Source organism: Pongo abelii, chromosome X (genome assembly GCF_028885655.2).
Source record: "Pongo abelii isolate AG06213 chromosome X, NHGRI_mPonAbe1-v2.0_pri, whole genome shotgun sequence".
Classification (NCBI taxonomy): domain Eukaryota; kingdom Metazoa; phylum Chordata; class Mammalia; order Primates; family Hominidae; genus Pongo; species Pongo abelii.
This window is the reverse complement of record NC_072008.2, coordinates 130,855,640-130,881,134: the sequence shown is the minus strand read 5'-3', so window position 1 is coordinate 130,881,134 and position 25,495 is coordinate 130,855,640. Positions and strand designations below refer to the sequence as shown.

Sequence of the window (25,495 nt, the reverse complement as noted above, 5' to 3'; positions counted from 1 at the left end):
CAGGAGATGATGGGGCCTGAGGTTTGGAGCCAGATTTCCCTTCCTTAGAAGGACTTTTGTGAGTGTGTTACCCTAGGCTTGGAGGAATGATAGATTTAAGCAAGGGATTTACAAAGAGGCAAGGTAAGGAGTTGGTTCCTGGAACTGGGATCAAGGATGGGACTTAATTTTAAAGGAACAATGGTGAAATACTAATAGAGGTCATAGGCTCAGAACAAGTCTAGCAGCAAAGCTGATTTGATGTCAGACAATTGAGTCACTTAGACCCTTTATTTTGTTCTACTTGCCTAATTCGTTGGTCCTAGAGTCCCAGATTCAGGAATGGGAGTGGGAGCATTGAAGAGAAATGTGGGGTTAATGATACTGACTGCTTATATTAGAAGAATATGGAGTAAAAAAATTAAGTATCCTATCATTATCAGAGCAGGAAAAGTAGTACAAATTCCCTTTTTTTGCATCATCATTTGGCTGAAAATTATAATAGAAATACAGTCCTGAGAACCACCTGCTACATGAATTTTAATTTTCTCTTCTCTCTCTCTCTGTCTCTCTCTCTCTCTCTCCCTCTCTGTCTCTCTCCCTCTCTCCCCCCATCCCCGACACACACGCATCCCACTCACACTCACAAATACATGGATCTGCAAGAAGGGCATAGCTAGCCTTAAGTGTACATGGCCTTATCTGTGGTGTGATGTGCTTGCCTCAACCTTAGCAGTCTCCCACTATGAACATTACAAAATCCCTCTACTGGCCACTCCTCCTTTAAGAAGAGATGGTTTGTTTGGAGGAAATATGTTTCAGAGAAGACACAGAGGAGTAGAAAGTATCAGTGTGTCCAGGGCTGGTCCTATATGAAGCTCCTAAGTAAGAGTAAAATCTACCTTTGCCTTTCTCTCATATCACCTTTCAATCTCTTTCTCCCCAACATGGCAGGATATCAGATTAAGTTCAGATTCATCTGTTCAACAACAAATGCACAATCATATGGCTTCAGTCTGTCTATAGGAAATCTGAGGTTCTCTTCAGGCACCTAATTCTTCTCTTTCTCTGAGTAAGGTTAAAAATTAATTTATTCTTGCTCATGGCCTTAGTGACTAGCACAGTGTCTGTCATAGGCACTCAAGGGAGTTTGCTACTTAAGTGAGTAAATGTTGTTCCCTTGCTACTCAAAGTTGCCAACCATGGACTGCTACCTAGGCTAGAATACCTGCGCTCCTCCCTAGCCTCACTCACATTAAATTGTATCTTTTCTACATTAGATACCCTCAGTGCCTTATTTCTGCTGGACAATTGATAAATTAATCCTGATAGGATGATAGCAGCAGATTAATTACTGAGAGTGTGTTAATGTGTCACCCCTCCTACATAACTTATTTGCATTTTAATGGAGCAATTCTGGAGATAATCCCTTAAGGCAAAGGAATGAATCTTGAGGGTGAGAAAGCCAGAATCAGTGTCCAGCTGCAGTTGTGGGGGTGGGGGGAGAAGGTGATATTATGTGTGTCTCAGAAGTGACACCATATGGGCACCTGCCTACTCCACCTATGTGTTATGCCAGCTTTGATGAATAATTTTTAAAAACCAGAATCATTATTTATTGCTGTTCTTTTTTAGTGTTATTTTAGATTTGTTGATTCTCTAGAGCAAAACCTCAAGCCCTTTGGGGCAAAAACAAATGGCTAAGCCTAATAAGATGCATGGTGCTGAAAATAAGATTAATTATCTAGGATTTAAATTGAAATTGTTTTTGAGATAAAATATGTCCAAAATGTATTATTATGAAATGTTTGTTTGCAGTGCTTACAGTATGCCGCACTGAATGTAGTTCTTATTTTTAAGCTGGGAAGGGGAGCAAATAATATGATATCTCAGGAGAGGAAAAAGAAATCTCACTTTGTACCCTTTTCTCATCAGAAGGCCTCAGTTTAACTCACCATGGTATACCCCATTTTGGTCAAATATTTCTTTAAGAGGTCTATAAGAAATATATTACTAGAGTATTTTAAAAATTTTAGCAAGTTCAACTTTCTGAGACATATGCACATAGTCAGCTTTTATACAAAAGTGATATATTTTTAGTTCCGTGAAACTAGATTATTTTCAAGTAACAAGATGATGCCATTTATCACAGATAGTTAATGAAAGAGCTGCCAAATGCTTTATTGCCGTAGTATGAATGCTTAAGTTAGTCATTTATTCAACAAATGTTTTACGAACACAAAGTATACACCAGAAACTGTGAAAAGTACAATGGGAATGCAAAAGTTATTAATAAATAAATATATCTCATATATCATCAAGCCAGATCAGGGGTTTCAGACACTTTTTTTTTTTTTCCTGCAGAAGACTTCTTTTTGAAACTGCTTCCATTTGGTTTCACTGATCTATTTATCTTTTATTACACCAATACCACACTTTCTTGATTACTGACATTTTGTAATAAGTCTTAAAATCAGGTAGTGTAAATCCTTCAATATTATTCTTTTTCAAGATTTTTTGGGTATTTCAAGCCCTTTGCTTTTGTACCTAAATTTTAGAATCAGCTTGTCAATTTCTACAAAGGAAGCATTCTGTAATTTTTATTAGGATGGCAATTTGAGGAGAATTGACCTCTTAATGTTGAATATTCCAATCCATGACCATGGTGTATTTGCCCATTTAACTAGATCTTATTTAATTTCTCTCTCTAATGTTTCATATTTTTTAGCATTGAGGTCTTTGCAGTTTTGTTAATTCTTTAAAAATATTTTATGCTTTTTGATGCTATAATTGGCATTTTAAATTTAATTTTCCAGTTGTTTATTGCTAATAAGTAGAAATACAACAGATTTTCATATATTGATCGTGAATCCTCTGGTCTTCCCAATTAGTTCTAGTAGCTAATTCTCAACATCTTAGGATTCTCTATATAAATAGTTGTGCCATTTGTAAATAATGGCAGCTTTATTTCCTTCTTAAAAATCTGTATTGCTTTTATTTCCTTTGCTTAACTTATTGTGTGGTCTGGGACATCCAGTACAATATTGAATAGAAGCGGTGAACCAGATAGCCCTTCCTTGTTTCTGATGTTAGGGAAAAATTTTTTAGTCTTTCGTTATTCAGTATGATGTTAACTGTAAGTCTTTAAATGGCCTTTACAGGTTAAGGAAGTTCCCTTTTATTCCCAGGTAGCTGAAAGATTTTTTGTTGTTGTTGTATTCATAAATGGGTGTTAAATTTTGTCAAATGTTTTTCTGTACTTATTGAGGTGATCATATAATATTTTTTCTTTTATCCTCTCCATAACGTGAATGGCATTGATTGCTTTTTGAATGTTTTACCAACTTTTCATTCCTGGGCTAAAGTGTATTTAGTTATGATTTAGTACCCTTTTTTATATGTTGCTCCATAACATTTGATAATAGTGTATTAATGATTTTTTCCTATATTTATGACAGATATTGGTATACAATTATTTTTCTTGTGATGTCTTTGTGAAATTTGGGTATCAGGGTTATACTGGTCTGGTGAAATAATCTGCAAATATTTCCTTCTCCTTTATTTTCTGAAACAGTGTAAGAACTTTTAAAATGTCTGATATAATTCATCAGTGAAATTCTCTAGTTCAAAAGTTCCCTTTTGGATTTCGTTTGAAAATTACAAATTCATTGTCTTTAATAAATATGGGGTAACTAGATTTTATATAGCTTCTTGTGCCAGTTTTGTCAATTTTAGAAGAATTTATCAATTCCATCTATGATGTTGAATTTATTGCTACAAAGTTGTTCCTAAATGTTTAAAGGTTCTTTAGTAATGTCTCCATTTTCATTCCTGATATTTCTTTCACTTTATTTGGTGGTAGTTAGAAATTGGTCAATCCTGAATAATGTATAACTATGAATGTATCCTATCTTAGATTCCATAGCCAGCACTTCTTAATTTCAAGGTATTTATTTCTCTCTCCCCTCTATAATCACTGCTCTATCTTTCCCGAATTACTACAAAAGGCTTAATACCTTTTTTGTGTATAAACTACTTTTATTTTATTTACTGATTTATTTTTTACCAATAAGAAGCAATCTATTATCTTGTGCTTGACTCCAAAAATACCTAACACCTTTCAACTCTGGTAAAATGCAGTAATATTTAGATTATTTGAAGAACAAGTAAGAACCAGGTATCAATGTAAATGCTTGACTTAATAATCTAGAGTTCAAGGTTTAGATGTGTTCTAAAATCCTGAGGAGTGAAACATTAAAGTAGCTAAGAAGCATAAAATCTCAGCTGGATTTGAAGATAGTCCCAAACCACATTTTAAAGGTAAAAAATTTTGTAATCACACACACATACACACACACACACACACACACACACACACACACACACACAAAATGCAGAACATGTGGTCAATATATGTCATCCATAGTGTCAACATCTTAACTGGTCTCATTATACTGTATTTTCACTTGGTCCTTTCTTGTGTGTTTCTATTTGGTCCTTTTAACACACAGATTTGTTTCAACTTAGTTTTAAACTATAGTTTATTTATTTTTCCTTTACTTAACATTGTATCATAAACATGTTTTCAAGTTTCTACATATTTTTCTTTGCCTTCACTTTAAGTGATGACATAATATTCAATTTAGTGGCTGTAATAACATTTAACTATTTCCCTACTTTGACCCAATAGATTTTTCCTATTTTTCAATTCTCTGAAACAAGGCTGAGATGAACATATTCATATATGTAACTTTTCCCCATATTTTGTATTACTTAATTAGGGTAGATTTATAGAAGTCAGATTATAACCTGAAATTAAAGAGGAAAGCCATATATATTTTTATAATTTGGCTAACTACAGAGACTTTGTGATCATGAACTTATTGGAATTCTTTACATATTGAGTATGGTGATTAGTATTGTTATTATGGGATCTCAATTTAGCATACAAAAGTAAATTATTGAGAGTTAAAGGTAAGACATATTCTGGCAGAAACATAGGAAAACTCCGAGCACCCCAGAGACCATGGATGTATAAGGAACCCAGGGATAGGTGAAGGATGTGGTGAAGGAATGGTGGTGCAGGGGTGTGCAGTTAATTCCAGTGACCAGGGTAAAGTCATATAGCATCTTAAGAAGTCCTACTTCTGACCAAGCATGGTGGAGCATGCCTGTAATCCCAGCACTTTGGGAGGCCGAGGTAGGTGGATCACCTTAGGTCAGGATTTCAAGACCAGCCTGGCCAACATGGTGAAACCCTGTCTTTACTAAAAATACAAAAATTAGCCGGATGTGGTGGCATGCACCTGTAATCCCAGCTACTCGGGAGGCTGAGGCAGGAGAATTGCTTGGACCCGGGAGGTGAAGGTTGCAGTGAGCTGAGATCGCGCCACTGCACTCCAGCCTGGGCAACAGAGTGAGACTCCATCTCAAACAAACAAACAAAAAAGAAGTCCTACTTCTGAGAGATCTGAGACACATCCACGGGAAAGCCCTTGTTCCATAGAAAAGTCATTTTAAATATTAAGTTTTCTATACGAAATCAAGGCTGCAAATAATATGATTGGTTCTAAGGTTGTTGTGCAATACATTGTGCTGTATTCAGAGGGAATCATGGCCAGTATTTCATAAGAAATGCTCACCTCAAAGAGAGTGTTCTATGATTACCTAAACCTTAGGATAGCAGCCTTCATGCTTGAAAGAGTTTAAGGGTCTTTCAGCTTCTTCCTCAGCATACAGTTTAATTGTTACATGAAAGTAACAACTTTCATTTTTTAATAAGAGGAGAAAACTTGATCATCATGCTTGAAAATTTTGTGAAAATAGTTCAAGTGTATACGCTGTGATACCATTGTCTAGCCCCTCCCAAAGCCATCACGTATTTTAATATTTTATTTTCACTGATTGAAAGGTCTTGGGATCAAGGAAGAGGGAATACAGAAAATGGAATATGAAGTAATTTCTTACTTAAGATAATTCTGATTTCGAATAGACCTATTATTACTATTATTATTTCAAATAAATAATAGTGAACACCTCTCCTTATATTTCCCTGTGTGTCAGCTTGTACACCATTCTTTCTGACTTACGTTTTATCAGTTAGACATTTCAAACTTTTAATGACCAGATTTTGTCTCCCCCACCACCAACTGGCACTGCAGTTCACGACAGTTGATGTGCCACATTTAATTTTTACTCTTTTTTAAAATGAAGTTTGAGCGTGATGTTGTATGGAAATGTCAGAGCTACTGACTTGTCAGCCTCATTATGCTGTGCCCCAGTGACTACTTCCCAAACATTAATTACATTGCACAGAGACCATGTCTATTGTTTTTAGCTTTTTTTCCTTAAACTATGAACACTAAATTGATTTATAAATCAAATGCAGCTGATTAGTGTTTATAATATTCTCTTAAATGCACTTTGAGGTACAGGTTACATATTATATAAAACACTGACCCCACTGCCAAAAGATAACCCACACCTAGTTCATTTTCTGTGACAAGTAGTTTGTAAATGATTACCGCTCATGCTACGTTTGTCAACTTATGTGTATTCCGATGTCAGGATACCCTAAAGATATAAATGACTACTTATCGTTCAACATAGTGGATGTTACCCATGTGTTAGTCATACTTGCCTGTGAATAAGTGCTTTAAGGTGACACTGCATCAAAGAAAGTTATAGTGGTCCTAGAGGGTGATTCAAAGATCTATGTCTTTGTATTTTTAAATAAATTCAGCAAAATTGAAGGATCAGGTGCTCTGCTTAATCAAAGAGTATGCTTTGCGCCACTTCCAAGGAATAAGAATTTAGTGAACTATATTTAAATGTAAAACTACAATGAATGGATTATACTCTTTCTTTGAATCTTCAGAAGGCACTTCCAGTTTGTGCTGTTAAACAGGGTCATCATTAGCAATAATTATTAGAGTACTGGCTGAATCCCCAGTCAATAGATAATTCTTGATGACAGAATGCCAGAACACTGAGGGTTGACTGTAATTCATATGCTTTGTTGACGACGAAAGGGTCAGAGTTAGTTACTTTGGACATTTTTAACCTTTGATATTTGAAACAAACACCAAATAGGACTCAGTGAAAAAAGAAAATTCAAGAAATACCAATTCTTGTTTAGCAACTTGAAGCCAGAAGCTTCTCCAGCACTCCTACAATGTTGGCAGAGTGGGAAGGAGCCCTAGCTTTGTATCAGTGAAACCTATTAGAGGAATTTTATATATAAGGACATGAATACTACAATTAATAGGAAATTCCAAATTCTTATGCTATTCAATAGTGTTAATCACATGTTCCAGCTACCAGTGATATAACACTGATTCTATCCAAGGCTGAGGAGGAGAGAGAATTTATCATTGTTAGCTTCTATCTAGAAATGAGCTCAATTCTCTTCACTTAATGTTAGATCCACAGAAGACATTCCATAAAGATTTAGGCCAATTCTGTCTCTGGCCTGAAGGTCAAAGAATCAGGCTCAGTAAGAACTCAACCCCATAAAATCAGTGATTGCTGGAATCACTTTGACTTTGGGAGAACAAAGGAAAGCACTCTCCAGTCAGAAGATATCTTCCTTAATGGTCTACTATGGGACCTAAAACTTCAAAACTAAAAATTAATACCTTTAGACAAAGACGCTGAATTTCCAGATGACCTCTGTAAAAAATTAACTTCTTCTGGGAGAGATAACCTGTTTCGTCCCAATTAGTCATTAATCATTAATCATATTGAATAAAGTGTTGACAGGTAGACATCTAGAAAAGACGTGAGGGAAAAGGATGTAGACAGATCAGATCAAGTAACCTTGGATGAAAGAGAGGAATAGATTTGGAGTGGTAATAAAGGGAAGGCACTATACTAGAATCTTTTATTCGGTCTGGAAGCAACAAGAAGCCACTGATAATTCTGAAGAGGTAAGAGAAAGGGATTTCTTGTGTGTGTATGTATATGCGTGCACACACATGCATACATGCATGATTGTGAGAGAGATTGAAGGTGGTGATATCAGAGAAAACCTTTACTGGTTATTGGTTATAACCTATGAGAATTAGTAAATTATTATTGAATAGCATTGTTATTTAATTTTTATTATTGGAAATTCCTTCTTTTATTTTAATGTGATTATATATCTGTCCTTCAAATCTTCATATCACTTATTGCCCGGGCACAGTGGTTCATGCTTGTAATCTTTGGGAGGCGGAGGCAGGCAGATCACTTGAGGACAGGAGTTCGAGACCAGCCTGGCCAACATAGCGAAATCTTGTCTCTACTAAAAATACAAAAAATTAGCCGGGCATGGTGGCACATGCCTGTAATCCCAGCTACTCAGGAGGCTGAGGCACAAGAATTGTTTTAGCCTGGGAGATTGAGGTTGCAGTGAACCCAGATTACACCACTGCACTCCAGCATGGGTGACAGAGCAAGACTCTGTCTCAAAAAACGAACAACAACAAGAAAACTTCATATCACTTCTTGCATACACTATCCTTTTGTCAAAATTTTGTTACAGTTTCAGGAGTCTGATTCAGTGAGAGCCTATTATGGGTTGGCCAAGTTTGGGTTGGTCACTTTCTCTACCAGATCAACTTATTAATGATTCATGAAATGTGTCTATGTATGGTATACTTCAAGCAGTGTGCTAGTCACTTTATTTACTTCCAAGATATATGGAATTAAGTAAGCTACTTATTCTCTCTAAGCCTCTGTTTTCTCACCAACAATAGGAAGAAGAGGATGATAATGTTAATGATCGCAACAATGGCAGCGAACAATGAGGAAGTGAGTGCTTATTGTGTGCTCCACACTAGAGTAGGAACTTAACATAGATTACTTTAAAATAGTGTGTGTATTTCTTTTTCATTGCAATGTTAGAATGTATTCATTGTCTAAAAAAAAGACAGTAAAAAGGGAACAATAAAAAAAAACTACCTTTAGTGCCACCATCTAATAATCTACCTAAGAATTCTACTATCTAACCATTGTTAATACTTTGGTGGTATATGTACTTTCAAACTTTTTGCTACAAAAGACATACAACATGCTTTTTTGTTAATTCTCACATCAACATTGCAAGGTAGATATTGTTATTCTAGAAGAGGAAACATGAGGTTAAGCGAATGCAGGAACTGGTAGTAGAACCAAGCTCACTCTGGACTCAAAAGATTTCTCCAATATTCTGCTTCTCATTCTTCTGTAATAGAAGTGTTTAGGGACTGATACTCCTTTTAGCCAACTAGACATCTGCAATTAGAATGAAGTAAAAAATATTTCTTCCCTCATACAAACCAACTTCCTAGTAGGAGTCATTGGCATGTAAGGCAAGATTTACTAAATGAATAAGATTGAGAATATCAGCTGGAGGACCAAGTTATCTGAAATGACAGTGATATTTCTAAAATAAAAGGCCCATGTCTCTCACAAAGTTCACCCCTCACTTAAATATGAGGTTTTCATTCTAAGTTAGTATTTTTCCTGAGAGTGTCTATTGAGCTGGTAGCAAAGGTTCTTGTAGCAGCAAAGTAAATTTTATATCATTAAAAATCTACAGAGATGTCTTCTTCAAATACCCCATGGTGCCCTGCTCTCTGGCATCTCCCTTCCCTACTGGATAAGAGATAGACACTCTTGCAAAGATTAGATCTTTTGGGCTAAACTACGGTCAGCTGGAGGGGTTGGTTTACAACCCCCTAGGGTAAAAAGTGCAAAGATATTATTCTGCATAGGAGAACTTAGTTGCTTTTGTTGAACATTTTTAGTTCACTTGGTTGCTTCCTGTTTTTGCTTTTATTTTCTTTCCCAAAGGTTATTTTCATTTTCTGAAATTATAAAACCATATTCTCCAACCAGGGATAAACCTAAGACTCAATGGCATCTCCACTTTCCCTGGGCTGATAGGGAATCTAGATGACAACCTAGAGTCTTTCTTCACAGTAGATAATCTGGAGAGTTTGTACCCACAAATGGGTCAAACATATTGCATTCAGTGTTCCATTAAGTCATGCCAAGTCCACGCTCCCATGGGTTTAGATTTCAAAAGAAAGGGCTAGGAGGTTGTGCATTTCCTGGCATGGGGTATACCTCTTAGTGGAATGAAAGACACTTTGCAGACAAAAAGCTGGCATGAAACATACCTTTGATTCCACCAACAAGCATGCCATATGTCACAAAATTCTACTGCTTCCTCCCTGTTATTTCATCTGAGTGCCTCTTTCCTGCACATGGCTCTCGGGTGCAGTTAAGTAAAATGGATAGTACATTTAATTGATGTAAGTAACTTGAATTCAGTTGGGCTTAAGTTAGTTATTTGATAAATGAGTAGTATCTAGAGTTTGATACTCTTTATGGGAGGCAACATGATATAGTGAAAAGAGTGCCAGAATAGGAGTAATAAAACCAGGGTTTTTGCCCAAGGTATGCTATTGCCTTGCTTTGTGACCTTTGGCAAATATCTGAGCCTCTGTTTTCTCATCTGAAAGTCAGAGTAATAATATTTTTCTGATCTGCTATGTCAGCGGGGTATCAGGCATATAAATTATAATATTGTGTGTGAAAGTTAAATATCGGAAAAAGTCTAAAGTGCTTTGCAAAGTGCAAGGTACTATTAATATATACTTTCTAATGAATGGCTGAATACCACACATCTATATGAACATGGATAGGAAGAACAGAGAGGAAAGTACAAATTTCAAATTTTCCATCCAAAACTTTTATAATTGCTATTTTATGATAAAAAAACAATACATCTTCAATGTGGAGAATAGGAAAAATGTAAAGAAAATAAAAATCATTCATAATGACCCAACACAAAGATTATTGCTATTTAAATATTTTGGTGCATTTCTCTTCAGTATTTTTTTTTCAAGTGATTGGCAATAAGCCCTGTCTCTGAGGGATTTTTCTATTTTTCCGATCATAAATTCTAAAAAGTTTATTATAGAGAATTTAATAGAAAGTTAACCGCTTCTTCCTATGAAACTAGTATTAACATTTTTCAGTTTTAAATTTAGTTTCATTATTAAATACATAATTTCATTATTAAGTTTATCATATTTTTTATTTAAAATTGTTTTCTAGTGTTTTCCTACATCATCAGATACTATCCAAAACTATTTTAACTTTTTATTTTCTATAATTTTAAATATACAAATGGCCCTTGACTTATGACATTTAAACTTACGTTTTTCAGCTTTACAATGGGTTTATCAGGGTATTAAATGCATTTTCGACTTATGGTATTTTTGACAGATGATGGGTTTATCGTGAGTTAACCCCATTATATGTTAAAGAGCGTCTGTATACCAAAGTAAAGCACACAATTAGATGAACCCAGCACTTATCGATCATATAACTTTGATGATTTTCAACTCATAAACCATATTGCTGCACCTACAAGCCACTCAGCTCCCCTTTCTTTCCTCCATGACTTTTTTTTTATTAAAGATGGGATCTTGCTATCTTGGCCAGGCTGGTCTCAAACTCCTGGCTTCAAGCGATCCTTCCATCTTGGCATCCCAAAGTGCTAAGATTATAGGTGTGAGCCACCAAGCCCAGCCTCTTCCATGAATTTTTGAAGTAAATCCAAGATATAATTTCATCCATAAAACTTTAGCATGTGATTACAAGGTATAAAAACTTTCTTTAACCTAACTACAATACCATATTGCACATTAAAAATGAACAATAAATCTTTAATATCTTTAGATATCCTGTACATTCCCATTTCCCCAAATGATCTCATAAATATGTGTATAGTATTTTCATTTCTTTGTTGAAATGAAAACCCAAACAAGATGCACACATTACAATTTGTTAGTATGTCTCTTAAATCTCTTTTATAATCCTCATATTTCCCTTCCTTCTTTTCTTTTTTCTTTTCAATTTATTTGTTTAAAAACTGGGCCATTTTTTCCTATGGATTTTCTCACATTCTGTATTTTGCTATTTGTATCCCCATTGCATTATTTGATATGTTTCTCCATCTCCAGTACTTCCTGTAAGCTGGCTATGAGACCTAGTTTACTGCTGCCTAATGGAAATACAATCTAAGACATATATGTAATTTAAATGGCGAGTTAATGGGTGCAGCACACCAGCATGGCACATGTATACATATGTAACTAACCTGCACATTGTGCACATGTACCCTAAAACTTAAAGTATAATAATAATAAAAAAAAATTTTCTAGAAGTCACATGAAATTACTTTTAAAAATATATTTTACTTAACACAGAATATTCAAAATATTATAACAATATATAATCAAAATAAAATTATTAATGAAACATTTTGCATTTTTTTACTAAGTCTTTGAAATCTTAAGCAAAAAAATCCCCAATGTATAGCACTTCTATAAAATCCTGCCATTAAAACATCAGTTATTTGGGCAGAACTTCTGACTGTAGTCTAATGAGATAATCTACAATGACCTTCCCCAAAACAATTATGAAGCTCAACGAATTGACAAAAACAACACTTAAGTACCTGGAAATCAACCAAAGGCCTACAACAATCCAAGAAGCATTTGTATTTGAATAAACTATTGGACTGTGGGTAATAAAAGTGGGAATCTATGATGATTAGGCCTGGGACTGCTCATGATCCCCACCTTCAACTCTGAGCTTGGCCAATGCCAAGGTTCTGCCGCGTTGGGGCAGGCTGTAAGAATTGTAGCTGCATTGGCATGGTTGAAAATGGTTCACTTGTGAAGAGGTGAATGATGCCCACACCCAGTGCCATTGTTGGTAGATGTTACAGTCTCAAAGTTGGGCTGGTGGGGAAGGCTAGCGGTTCTGCTAACCTGAGGTTGTGGTTGTGACTGGGAAAAGCATGTTTCTGACTGACGCTGAGCTTATGTGCAGCAGACAATGGAGAACTACCTGAGAGGGCTCAAGCCAGCCACACACTGCTAGTCAACACAGTGGAGACATGAAAAGCCCTGTGGATAATAAAAGCTGCAGGGCAAATATGAAAATGGCATCAACATTGAGTGAGCTCTCATTCCCACACACAGATCCATTGTCAGAGAATAGAACACATATCTGCTCAAGATGGGTGAGCACAACCTCTGCGCAATCATTGACCAGCCACAGTGCTACAAGGACACAGGAGTGACCCGTAGGAAACCAGACTTAAAAAGAATGTGACAGAAAAATTGACAAAGGAAATCAGCAGCTACATACCATAGAGTGACATATTTCACAGATATAGCCCAGGCAAGTGACTAAATAAAGAAACTAACGGACAAAATGTAACAATAACCTTCAGGGAGAAAAAATCAGAATCCAGAGCTGCTATACTAAATTATCTAAAATGTCCAGTTTTCAACATTAAAAAACACTATGATATATGCAAATAAATAGAAGAGTATAACTCATCCTCAGTAAAACAACAAAAAGTCAATATAAACTGTCTCTGAGTGTCTCCAGCTTTTGCAATTAGCAGACAAATCTTCAAAGCAACTATTATACATATGTTCCGACTAGTAAAATAAACTATCAATAAAGGCTTAATGGAAAGTATGACAAAAATGACCAAATTATTGATTTTCAAGAAAGAAGTAGAAATTATGAAAAGACTAACTAGAAATTCTAGGATTCAAAAGTATCATAATTTAAATGAAAAATTCACTAGAGAGACTCAAAAGCAGATTGAATATGGCAAAAGAAACAATCAGTTAACTTGAAGATTGATCTATAGATATTATCCAATCTGAAAAACAGAGAGGAAAAAGATCTCTCTCTCTCTCTCTCTCTCTCACACACACACACACACAATAAGCAGAGCCTCAAAGATGTGTGGGACAACATCAAGCATATCAACACATGCATAATGTGAGTCCCAGAAGGTGACAGAGAAAGGGGCAGAATAACACAACATGTAAAAAGGAATATATTCAGAAATTTAAAAGGACATGAAATACTGATACACACTACAATATGGATAAACCTCAAGAGCATTGTGAAAGAAGCCAAGTGGAAGAGACCATATATTGTATGATTTAATTTAATTTACAGAAAATGTCCATAACAGGCAGATTCATAGAGACAGAAAGTAGATTAGTGGTCGCGAAAGAAGGGATATTGGGAATGACTGCTTACTAGATTTAGGAAATTATTTTTAGGGTGATGGAAATGTTTTAAATATGGATGGTGGTAACGGTTTCACAACTCTGTAAATGAACCCCAAATAATTGAATTTTACACTTAAAATGGGTGAATTGTATTTATGAAAATTAAACTCAATAATGCTATTTAGAAAAATAAACAGTAAACAAATCAACAACAAAAACAAAACAAGTTCAGTAATTTGATCTAGCACTTAGTTACTCTGGTATGGCCCACAACATCTGGCATAAACATTGACTCCCTGAATGATATTTTCTCAAAACAACAGACAGCCTAGTTTTGATACATTTACAATCACAAAAGGTGTTAGTAACCATAACTGTATAAAATGCCTTACGGTTTACATGGCTTTTTCATGTGTATTCTTTTATTTGAGTCATCTGCCAGCACTCTGAGGGAGAAAGGGCATTTAATCTTTAGTATGAAAAAGGAAGGGAAGTTAACTGATTTATCCAATGTCATACAGTACGTGACACAATGGGCCCAAGCTCAGACTTCCTGACTCCAAGTTCAATGCCCTTTCTGCTACATTATGCCAACCCTACTCTCTATGGTAGCGACCCATTTGCAATTACATTGTACTACGCCATGTAGGTGAATATGAAAATATGGATATTAGAAGAGGGAATCACAAAGGAGAAAATTACAGTTCTATTTGTGCTATGTTCTTCCTGAATATTTGCTGGTAGGGAGGCTGAGGAAGTCAGCAAATTTCCTGCTTGTGGCCTGGAATGGTGCGGAGATCTGTTTCAAACTGATGACACATTGACCCAACAACATCAAGTCAATCCTAGCCCTCTTTCATCTGGTTATGTAGTAAGTGAGAAATAGGGTAGGTAGGGGGAATTGTGTTATAGACTGACACCTAATAACCTTGCAGAGCAGCCATGTCTTTATAGTTTTTCTGGTTTCATTCATAGCATCTTAGGATCTTAGGATGCTATGAATAAAACTGGATATAGATTACCTTTTTTCTGGGCCTCGTTATGCCATTCTTATCCAAGAAGTTTATTTTCTTTGTTACATAAGCAAGGCCAAATACTTTTTCAGATGCTCTGTAGGTTCTAAAGTCTTCTTAGTCTCTTTCCAAACTGCACCTGAAAGTCTTACTTGAGTTTCCTACACTGATTCCTGCAGCTTCCTTTGAACCTTATTTCACAGATTCTGTGACTGCCACATAGCAAAGAAATTAAGAGTACAGGCTCTGGAGCCAGAACGTTTGGATTTAAATTCTAGCTCCACTAGCTGTGTGATCTTGGTGAAATTAGTTAACCTCTCTGTGCTTCTGTTTCCTCATCTGTAAAATGAGGAAACATATTATAACATTTTTGAGGATTAAATGTGATTATGGATGAAAGTTGCTTAAAAGAGTACCTGTATGTTCTTTCTAGTTCTTTTAATTTTGATAAAAGTAATGATTAGTTATAATTAATATTAACTAAGTATAGTATTAAATAATATTAATAATTATTATTTGTAGTAGTATTTAAGAAAGCTGACAACTTTAACCTATACCAGAAGCTTTCCTCTGGTACTTGTATTTTTTAAAACATCCAGTCTAATTATTCTCATGTGCTAGCCATGACAACCCTGTGAGTTTCATAAAAATAATGATGGTATTTCCCCACTTCATAGATATGAAATAAAGGAATGCTATTTTGTCATAAAGTTGGGTCTAGAGCTTCCTTTTAGAACCCTTATATACAGATCTTTCTAATACAGTCTGCTGCCTTTGGCATAGTTATCATTTGCCCACCGCAGCAAAATATTTGGTACAAGTCCCGACAATCATTGTTAACCTCTGTATCCACCTCTGCAATTAAGTCACTGAAGGGTGTGTATCTTTGTTGAATGTTATGTTAATTTGATTAGCTCCTTTTCAGTCTAATCTTTAGCATAATTGAAAATGAGTCTCCAGTAGTAAGCAGTAGAAATGCTACTGCTTCCAGTTGTTATACATGAAACTTGAGGAGGTTACAGATACAGTGTTGATTTCACTAAGCTAATGCTGAAGATGAATGGCAGTAGAAAGCTATGATTAATACTTGCTATTTGGAAACTCTAGAAGAAAGTTATATCTTTGATTGTATAATATCGTATTTAAAGCCTATTACTTTTCAAGATACTGTATTTGATATTACATTTTGCATAAGTACTTTAATGCTAAAATTACTGTAAAATTTACAAAACCCCAATGGATTTCATTATAGAAAAATGAATTGAATATGATTGTTTATTTGTGAAAATAAGCAGCTATTGTTCTTCTCTAAAGAGTAAAAAAGCTTTTATACATCGAGTTACCTTCAATTTCCTTGAAGATTGTTTCCTATATGAAGTGTTTAGGTGATCTACATAATCCACCACAAAGGATATTGAGAAGTAATAAGAAAAAGATAATTTGAAATTACTTTAGAAGGTGCTGGAGTTCCAAAAGAAAGGGTGTGATGGAGATAGATATTACTGCAACTCAGAATTGTATATTATTTGCAAATTACTAAGGGATAGAAATATGCTAGGTATTTACACAGTTACAAAAAATTTCTGCTCCAATGAATTTGAGATATGAACCAGAGTTCCTGGGCCCTCATTTTGGGAGGCACTAAGCTGTTGCCATTTATCTAATGGGATCATGTGAAATACTCAATAAATCTTCAAAATTATGATATATATATATATAGTGTCAGTCCCTGAGAGTTTTGTTCAGACGTGTGTGTTTGGTATCTATGGGGTAGATTTGGAGTCAAGATTCCCTAAGCAGCAATGGTAAATACTAAATGAGAGTAAGCCTCCAAAATAATTTGTGTTAGAGTATCTTTATGGAAATCAGTGGCACCACCAACTTTTCCATTCACTAATTCTTTACCTCTCCACTTGTCTCTTGTGATCCAACATTGGTGTCCATGAAAAGTTTTGAGGCTTTAACAAAAATAATGAGAAAAATAAAGACACATCCATTCAGAAAAATCAAGAATCTACAAAAAGAGATGTGGGATCATCGCTATTTAATTGTAGAATTAAGCAACTTCCATTTTTCTCTTTTAAAGTGTCCTAAAGAGCCTGCCAAAGCACCTTGAGGATATGGACTGCAGGTGTTTTTGCAATTGAGTCAAATCAGTTTTGAAGGAATATTTTTGCAGGATGGACCTTTTATTATTCCATTGTAATATTTTTAAAATGTTAATAGAACAAGTAGATTAAACAAATACATGTAAATTAATTCCATTGTTATGGTTTGAATGTGTCCTCCAAAGTTTATGTGTTGGAAACTTAATGTCCAAAGTAACAGTGTTGAGAGGTGGGAACTTTAACAGATGAATAGGAAATGAGGGCTCTGCTGCCATCAATGGATTAATGCCATTATGACGAGCGTGGGTTCATTATCAAGAGAGTAGGTCTGTTGTAAAAGCAACTTTGATGCCTTCTTGCTCTCTTATGCTTTCTTGCTTTATTATTATTATTAGTAGTAGTGGTAGTATTATACTTTGAGTTCTGGGATACGTGTGCAGAACGTGCAGGTTTGTTACATAGGTATACATGTGCCGTGGTGGTTTGCTGCACCCATCAACTCATCATCTTCATCAGGTATTTCCCTCCCCTATTCTCCCACTCCCCCGACAGGCCCCAGTGTGTGATGTTCCCCTCCCTGTGTCCATGTGTTCTCATTGTTCAGTTCCCACTTATGAGTGAGTGGTTATCTGTTCCTGTGTTAGTTTGCTGAGAATGATGGTTTCCAGCTTCATCCATGTACCTGCAAAGGACATGAACTCATCCTTTTTTATGATAAGCAACTTCAGCAAAGTCTCAGGATACAAAATCATTGTGCAAAAATCACAAGCATTCCTATATGCCAATAATAGACAGAGAGCCAAATCATGAGTGAACTCCCATTCACAATTGCTACAAAGAGAATAAAATACCTAGGAATACAACTTACAAGGGATGTGAAGGACCTCTTCAAGGAGAATTACAAACCACTGCTCAAGGAAATAAGAGAGGACACAAACAAATGGAAAAACATTCCATGCTCATGGATACGAAGAATCAATATCATGGAAATGGCCATACCGCCCAAAGTAATTTAGAGATTCAATGCTATCCCCATCAAGCTACCATTGACTTTCTTCACAGAATTAGAAAAAAACTACTTTAAATTTCTTATGGAACCAAAAAAGATCCCGTATAGCCAAGACAATCCTAAGCAAAAAGACAAAACTGGAGGCATAATGCTACCTGACTTCAAACTATACTACAAGGCTACAGTATCCAAAACAGCATGGTACTGGTACCAAAACAAATATATAGATCAATGGAACAGAACAGAGACCTCAGAAATCATGCTACACATCTACAATCATCTGATCTTTGACAAACCTGACAAAAACAAGCAGTGGGGAAAGGATTCCCTATTTAATAAATGGTGTTGGGAAAACTGGCTAGCCATAGGCAGAAAACTGAAACTGGACCCCTTCCTTACACCTTATACAAAAATTAACTCCAGATGGCTTTCTTGCTTTCCTACCTTCTATCATGAATTGACACAGCAAGAAAGCCCTAACTAGTTGTGTCCCCTTGACCTGGACTTTCCAGTGTCCGGAACTGTAAGAAATAAATCTCTTTTCTTTATAAATTAGCCCATCTCAGGTATTCTGTTATATCAACACAAAACAAACAAAGACGGCACAAAACAAACTAAGATAGCAGTAAACAATTTCAGTTCAACTCTTGAGTGTTATCTCTTTGACATAATAGAATATCTATGTACCACGCAAGCAGTCTACTTTGAAAGCCATCATTTTCTGGAGAAGAAGTCCCATATTCAGTACATAAAATTTTCAGCCTATCTCCTAAAAAGCGGTGATTTACTTCTGTTTTTATTTACTAAAATGTTATGGCTGTATCCATGTGAAACCAAAAGAACTGACCAAATCCATGGCAAAATCAGACTAGTCCTTTAAGTGTTATATGCTAATGTAAGCTGTCATCACACACAAACTGATGTGTTCTTTTTCAGTGTTAGAATTCAATCAAACTATAATTCATTTTCTGACTAAATGAAGTCAATCAAGCAGCCACTGAATAATTAGACTAACAAATTGTTTTTGGAAAAACTCTTGGTTTTACAAAGTTTTGTCATATTTTTCTAAAGCAACTTGTTTATGTCCAGTTGGTGACCATGTTTTCCTTTTAGAGTAACATTCATCAACAAAAAGAAAAAAAAAGAAAATGGCAAACAACAGACTGTGAAAGATAGTTTCAACAAATACTATGGATAAAAGGTTAATGTACTTGTTTTATGGCATCAATATCATTTAATTTGTTTTTTTTTTTTTGAGACGGAGTCTTGCTCTGTCACCTAGGCTGAAGTGCAGTGGCACGATCTTGTCTCACTGCAACCTATGCCTCCCGGGTTCAAGCAATTCTCCTGCCTCAGCATCCCGAGTAGCTGGGATTACAGGAGCCCACCAAGACATCTGGCTAATTTTTGTATTTTTAGTAGAGACGGGGTTTCACCATGTTGGCCAGGCTGTTCTCATATTCCTGACCTCGTGATCTGCCCGCCTAGGCCTCTTAAAGTGCGGGGATTACAGGCATGAGCCACCACACCTAGCCCTATTTAATTTTTTTAAAACTCAGGTTCTCAATAGGTAAATGTGCAAAAGCCCCATAAATAGACAGTTAATAAGCAAGAAAATATAACTAGCAAACTCGTACAGAAAAAGTATTCAGCCTCACTAATAAGGAAATTCAAACTAAAAGAAAGCACAATTAATTTACTTATTTTAAATAGACATTAAAAATAATACTCAAAGTTGACAAGGGTACAATGAAAGAAGAGAGCGTTCCCACACATTGCTAATGGCAGTGTAAATCATTACAATCCCCTAAATCCACAAAAATGTTCAAAGCTTTTGGCTCATTAATTCAACTTCTTGGAATTTACTGTAAGGAAATAATAAAAAAAAATTGAAGATGTTCATGGTATCTTTATATGGCTTCAGTTATAATACTTGTAAATGGTGAGGGAGGAGTGTAAATATCCAACAATTGGGGAATGCATATGTAAATTATTGTGCCTTCACTCTACCCAGCCACTAAAAATGATTGTTACAGATATTGTGTAGAAGCATGCAAAAAATCATCTAGAGCGAAGGAAGCAACATGAAGAAATTTGTGTGCATATTATGACTGAAGGGAAATGGACCAGAATGACAGTAGTCACTCTTACAGGCTGGTAGGATTATGGGGGAGATTAGGTGATTATGTACTTTTTATTATTATTATTATACTTTAAGTTCTAGGGTACATGTGCACAATGTGCAGGTTTGTTACATATGTATACATGTGCCATGTTGGTGTGCTGCACCCATTAACTCGTCATTTACATTAGGTATATCTCCTAATGCTGTCCCTCCCCCCTCCTCCCACCCCACGACAGGCCCCGGTGTGTGATGTTCCCCTTCCTGTGTCCAAGTGTACTCATTGTTCAATTCCCACCTATGAGTGAGAACATGCGGTGTTTGGTTTTCTGTCCTTGTGATGGTTTGCTGAGAATGATGGTTTCCAGCTTCATCCATGTCCCTACAAAGGACATGAACTCATCCGTTTTTATGGCTGCATAGTATTCCATGGTGTATATATGCCACATTTTCTTAATCCAGTCTATCATTGTTGGACATTTGGATTGGTTCCAAGTCTTTGCTATTGTGAATAGTGCCACCATGAACATACGTGTGCATGTGTCTTTATAGCAGCATGATTTATAATCCTTTGGGTACATACCCAGTAATGGCATGGCTGGGTCAAATGGTATTTCTAGTGCTAGATCCTTGAGGAATCACCACACTGTCTTCCACAAGGGTTGAACTAGTTTACAGTCCCACCAACAGTGTAAAAGTGTTCCTATTTCTCCACATCCTCTCAAGCACCTGTTGTTTGTACTTTTATAGCTTTTATTTTCTCACACCCACTTCTTAAGTGCTTCCTTAGAAAAACAAAGAAAGTTAAGAGGAGAATCAGTCATAATTTCACCTTTCTTTTAAGAGCGTCCTAAATCCAGTGTTTTCTGAATCAGTCAATCTGCATTAATGTAATAGGTCCTTATTAAGGAAAAATTATTGTAATAATTCCAAAGAGTACTATCCTCCTTTGCTAGCTATTCCCCAGGCACTGTGTGGCCTCATTTCCTCTATCTGTTGTGCTATGAAGGCCTGGTATCCTTAGGCAATGTTCTATGTACCCTTTAATTTATTTTTCTGAGGTGGAGTGAGACTATTTGGTGGAAGTTCAAAACTATAAGCAGCTGCTATGAGTAGGGCCAGACCGTATTTTCTGAGGGTAAACCAGGAACAGGTTCCCATTTTGAGAGGGCAGTGTATGTGATTAAGAATGAGAAATGGAAAGAAAATAAAAGGATAGTGGAGGAAGGGTTATCCCCAGTGCATAGATATATACTCAGGTCCATGGATTCAAAACAATATTTTAGTTCAGCTATGCTACAGTAGATTGGAGTGTGTGTGAGAAGGCTAGGGATAGGGAGAGGAGGAGAAAGGAAGAAAGGGGAGAGGAGAAGGAATGATAAATAATGTAAACATGACCTTTATAGTCATCATTTTATTTTTTGCAAATCAATCTAAACTTCCCTTCATATTTCATATACAATTGTAGAATTTTAGAGTTGGAAGAGTTCTTTGAGATAATCCAATCTCCTTATTTTACATTTAGAAAAAGAGTGCCCTGAGAAAGGGGAGGTGATTTTCCTAGGATCATTCTGCCACATGTTCTGAAGAGCAATGTAGATGAGTGGTTAAGAGTGGGGCCATTGCAGACAGACTAGGAATTGAAATCTCAGTCCTGCCGTTTACTACATGTGTGATCTTGGCAAGTAACTTAACTTCTCTGTTCCTTGGTTTTCTTTATCTGCAAAATGGGGATTAAAAACAGTACCTACCTCACAGGGCGCTATAAGAATTAAATGAGTTAATGTAGGAAAAGCACTAATATAGCACCTGGTACCTGATAACTGCTTTATGAGTTAGCTACTGCAGCTGCTGCTGCTGTTACTTTTATTGTGATAATTCTGTCACTTGAAGGTCAATGATTTCCACATACTAAGTTCTCTCTCCCTAACCTTACAGTGACTAAATAAATGAACATACGTCTCCATGGCTCTCTTCTAAAGTCACTTAGAGTTTGTCTTGTTAGCAAGTAGAGAGTTTAAAGCACAAGAGCAAGCCACAGATGTTGACATTTGAATTCATACTTTATGGACTATCTGAAGGCATCTTCTGCAGTAGAAACAATAATTGACTTCTTTGTTTTGCACTCTGTTCCATAGCAGCATGTGTTTTCCATGCACATTTGCTTTGTCTTAGAGTTTGTCATTATCAAAATAATATAGAAATGATATTATTTGGATGTGAATAGCATTATATGTATATTTGGTTTTTCTGTAAGTTGACAGTTTCATCATCATGTCTAAATAACATTTACTTGACAGTGGACCCCCAGGATGCCATGATAGGCACTGAATGAAAAAGTCAATTAAGCACATATGAACCTATCCTTTACCATAGAGTATTTGGAACAACATTCTTTCAGAATTATTATGCTTTCAACCATTGGTGGATTTAAAGTATTAATCTTTTTCTTAATGTTTTCTGCTTTTTCATTTTGAAAAAATGAGCTATTTATTAGTGAATTAAAACTCTGTTTCTCCAGCCTTTGACAAATATCACAGTTACAATTTCACAACTCTAGGCACACAGAATTGTGTGCACCCCCATATCACATGCTTAGAGAGACCTGGAAAGTTTTCCTTGTCACCTGGGTCCACTGACACAAATTTTAGGACAAAAAGTTATCGCGGAGTGTCAAGGAGCAGGAAAGGATTATTTTCTCTTGGTTTATACTACTTTTGTGGTTTGAAGGAAGATTGCTTCCAAGGGCACTCAATAACCTTGAATAGATATGACATTCCTAGCTGATTCATGGCTATGAATAGTTATGATTGGAAATTTGAAAGGGTTTCCAAATGGCTATAGGAAAGTCTCTCTCTCTTTCTCTCTCTCTCTCGTTACAAATAAACCTATGGAGGGAAAAGAGAATGCCTAGGTTTCCATACATAAAAATAAGGGTGATTTTAACATGATAAATCATATTTGCCAAAACACAACATTCAGCATTCAAATGAGACATTTTTCATTTTTAAATTTAAATTGTTAGGTTTGAGTGGCATTAAGATTAGTAGAGATTCATAATCAACTGAAGCTTAAGTTGAAATGAAGTTAGGTTAATAAAGCTTAAGTTGAAATGAATTGGTTGAAATGAAGTTAGGTGAATTATTTTTACCTTTTAATTTTATTTTTGTATTTTAATTAATAGATTTAATTTTTTGGTGTTGTTTTACATTAACAGAAAAACTGAGCAAGTTTTTCAAAGTTTCTGTATATATATTTTATCCCACTCAGCAACCGTTTTTATTTACCTAAACTCTACTTTGAGTATTTAATATTCTTGAGCAGCTTAGAAATTTGAGACTATCTTTGTATATTTTTAATAATGCAACTACCCTTGTCAAATATATTTTCCCCTGTTGTTTCCAGTATCTAGTCCACCAATACATTTCTTTTATAGTTCAGCTCTCACAGCCACTGAAGAACTTTACATTGGTCATTCTGATGTTGACCCTAGTGGCAGTGTGGAGGATGGGTTGGAGGAGGAAGGGTATGGGGGAAGGAACGTCTACAGTTCAGGCAGAACTGATGAGGGACTGAGCTAAAGCAGTGGCAACTGGGATGGAAAGGAAGAGAGAGACTGGAGATTGCAATGCCACCTAGCAATGAGTTAGATGCTTGTGTGGATGGAGGAGTGGTAAGTTCTAGGTTTCTGACTTGAACTACTAATGTAGCCATTAACAGAGACGAGGAAGTTTGAGAAGATGAACACATTTTGGGAGGGAGGAAATACTGACTTGCCATACCTAAGGGACCTTCGAGTAAAGCTGCCCACTTCACAGTTGAAATAGGTGCACATAGCTTAAGAAAGCTCTCGGGGCTAGATTAAAGCTGTGTGAATCATCGGTGTTCCATGAAAAGAAAAGACATGGCTGGATATGGGGTGGACCAGGGAAGCTGTGGGATTTGTAGAAAGGAAAGACCTGTTTAGACGTTAGGTGAATTTTATAGATGCTTCCTTTTCTGGGTGAAAGTCTAATCCTTGGCTGCAAAACTACATCTCTGGAAGCCTGCTATTGGTACAGTTCTCAATTTGCACTGTTTGTAGCAAAGTCAGACAACTGTCCACCTTTCTTCTTAGGTTTCCATAGCATCTCCTAAAGATCATGTTATGGAAACCTAAGAAGAAAGAGATTAAAACTGGTGGTATAGATGCTCAATGGAATTTCAATGGTTGTGGTGACAACTAGCTGAATCAAGTGCAATCCTTTTCCAATATCTTCATCTTTAGTGCTCAAACATTACTGTTTTTGTCTTTTGTGTATACAAGCCACTTCATTCTGCTTTGTAGTAGAGTTGTTTACTTATGGTGTATATTAAGCTATGAGTTCCTCAGGGGCAGAGACTATGGCTTATACATTTCCACATTCTCTCCAGCCCCTCTTGAGAGTTTTCAACAGTTGTTTATTTATTCATTCAACATGTATTGACCAAGTCTCTACTATATGCAAGGTACTATGCTTTTTCTGAATGATATAGCAATGAATAGAAGAGATAAAAATGCCTCCCTTCATGAAGCTTATGTTTTAGTGGGCAGAGACAGACGGCAGATGATAAACACATAAGTAAAATATATAGTGTGTAAGTTGGTAATAAGTTCTTTGAAAGACAAGAAGAAAGACGAGACGTACCATTTTTTGGTATTTTTTTATGGGAGGTTGCAAAGGCTGTGAGGCACAAATATGCCTGGTGTTTTCACAAACAGCAAGAGGGTTAGTGCAGCTAGGGTGCATGAGCAAAGGTAGAGTAGGGTACATGCTTCTGAGCAAAGGAGAGACGTGATATGACTTAAAGTTTTATTCTGGCTGCAGTGTGGAGGGCAGTAGTGTAAGAAGGAAACCAATTGGGAAACAATTGCAATAATCCAGGAGGGATATGATGGCTTGAACTGATGTGGTAGTGGGAAATTGAAGAGATCTGGTTGGATTCTGGATACATTTCAAAAGCAAGACCAACAGGATTTACTGATGGATTGCATGTGGGATGTGAAAGACAGGAGTCAAAAATGACTTCAAGTTCTTTGGCCTGAGCAAACAGAAGAGCCTTGTGGCCATCTATTAATATCAATATAAAGAATACTATGGAAGGATTAGGTTTGGAAAGGGGTAGGAATTAAGAGCTCACTTTTGAACATACTATGTTTG

The 25,495-nt window shown here is 36.0% G+C and overlaps 1 protein-coding gene across 11 annotated transcripts in view; it reads left to right on the top strand.

The window, feature by feature from the left end:
* TENM1 (teneurin transmembrane protein 1) overlaps nucleotides 1-25,495 on the top strand; it is an 841,958-nt gene that overhangs the window by 219,738 nt on the left and 596,725 nt on the right. Inside the window, exon 1 of one of the 11 annotated variants that reach the window (XM_063721290.1) lies at nucleotides 8,600-8,772. The exons of the other annotated variants lie outside the window; for them this stretch is intronic. The gene's annotated coding sequence lies outside the window, so the exon portion shown is untranslated. Of the gene's footprint in view, nucleotides 1-8,599; nucleotides 8,773-25,495 lie in introns of those variants that run through there. 11 annotated transcript variants of the gene reach the window in all.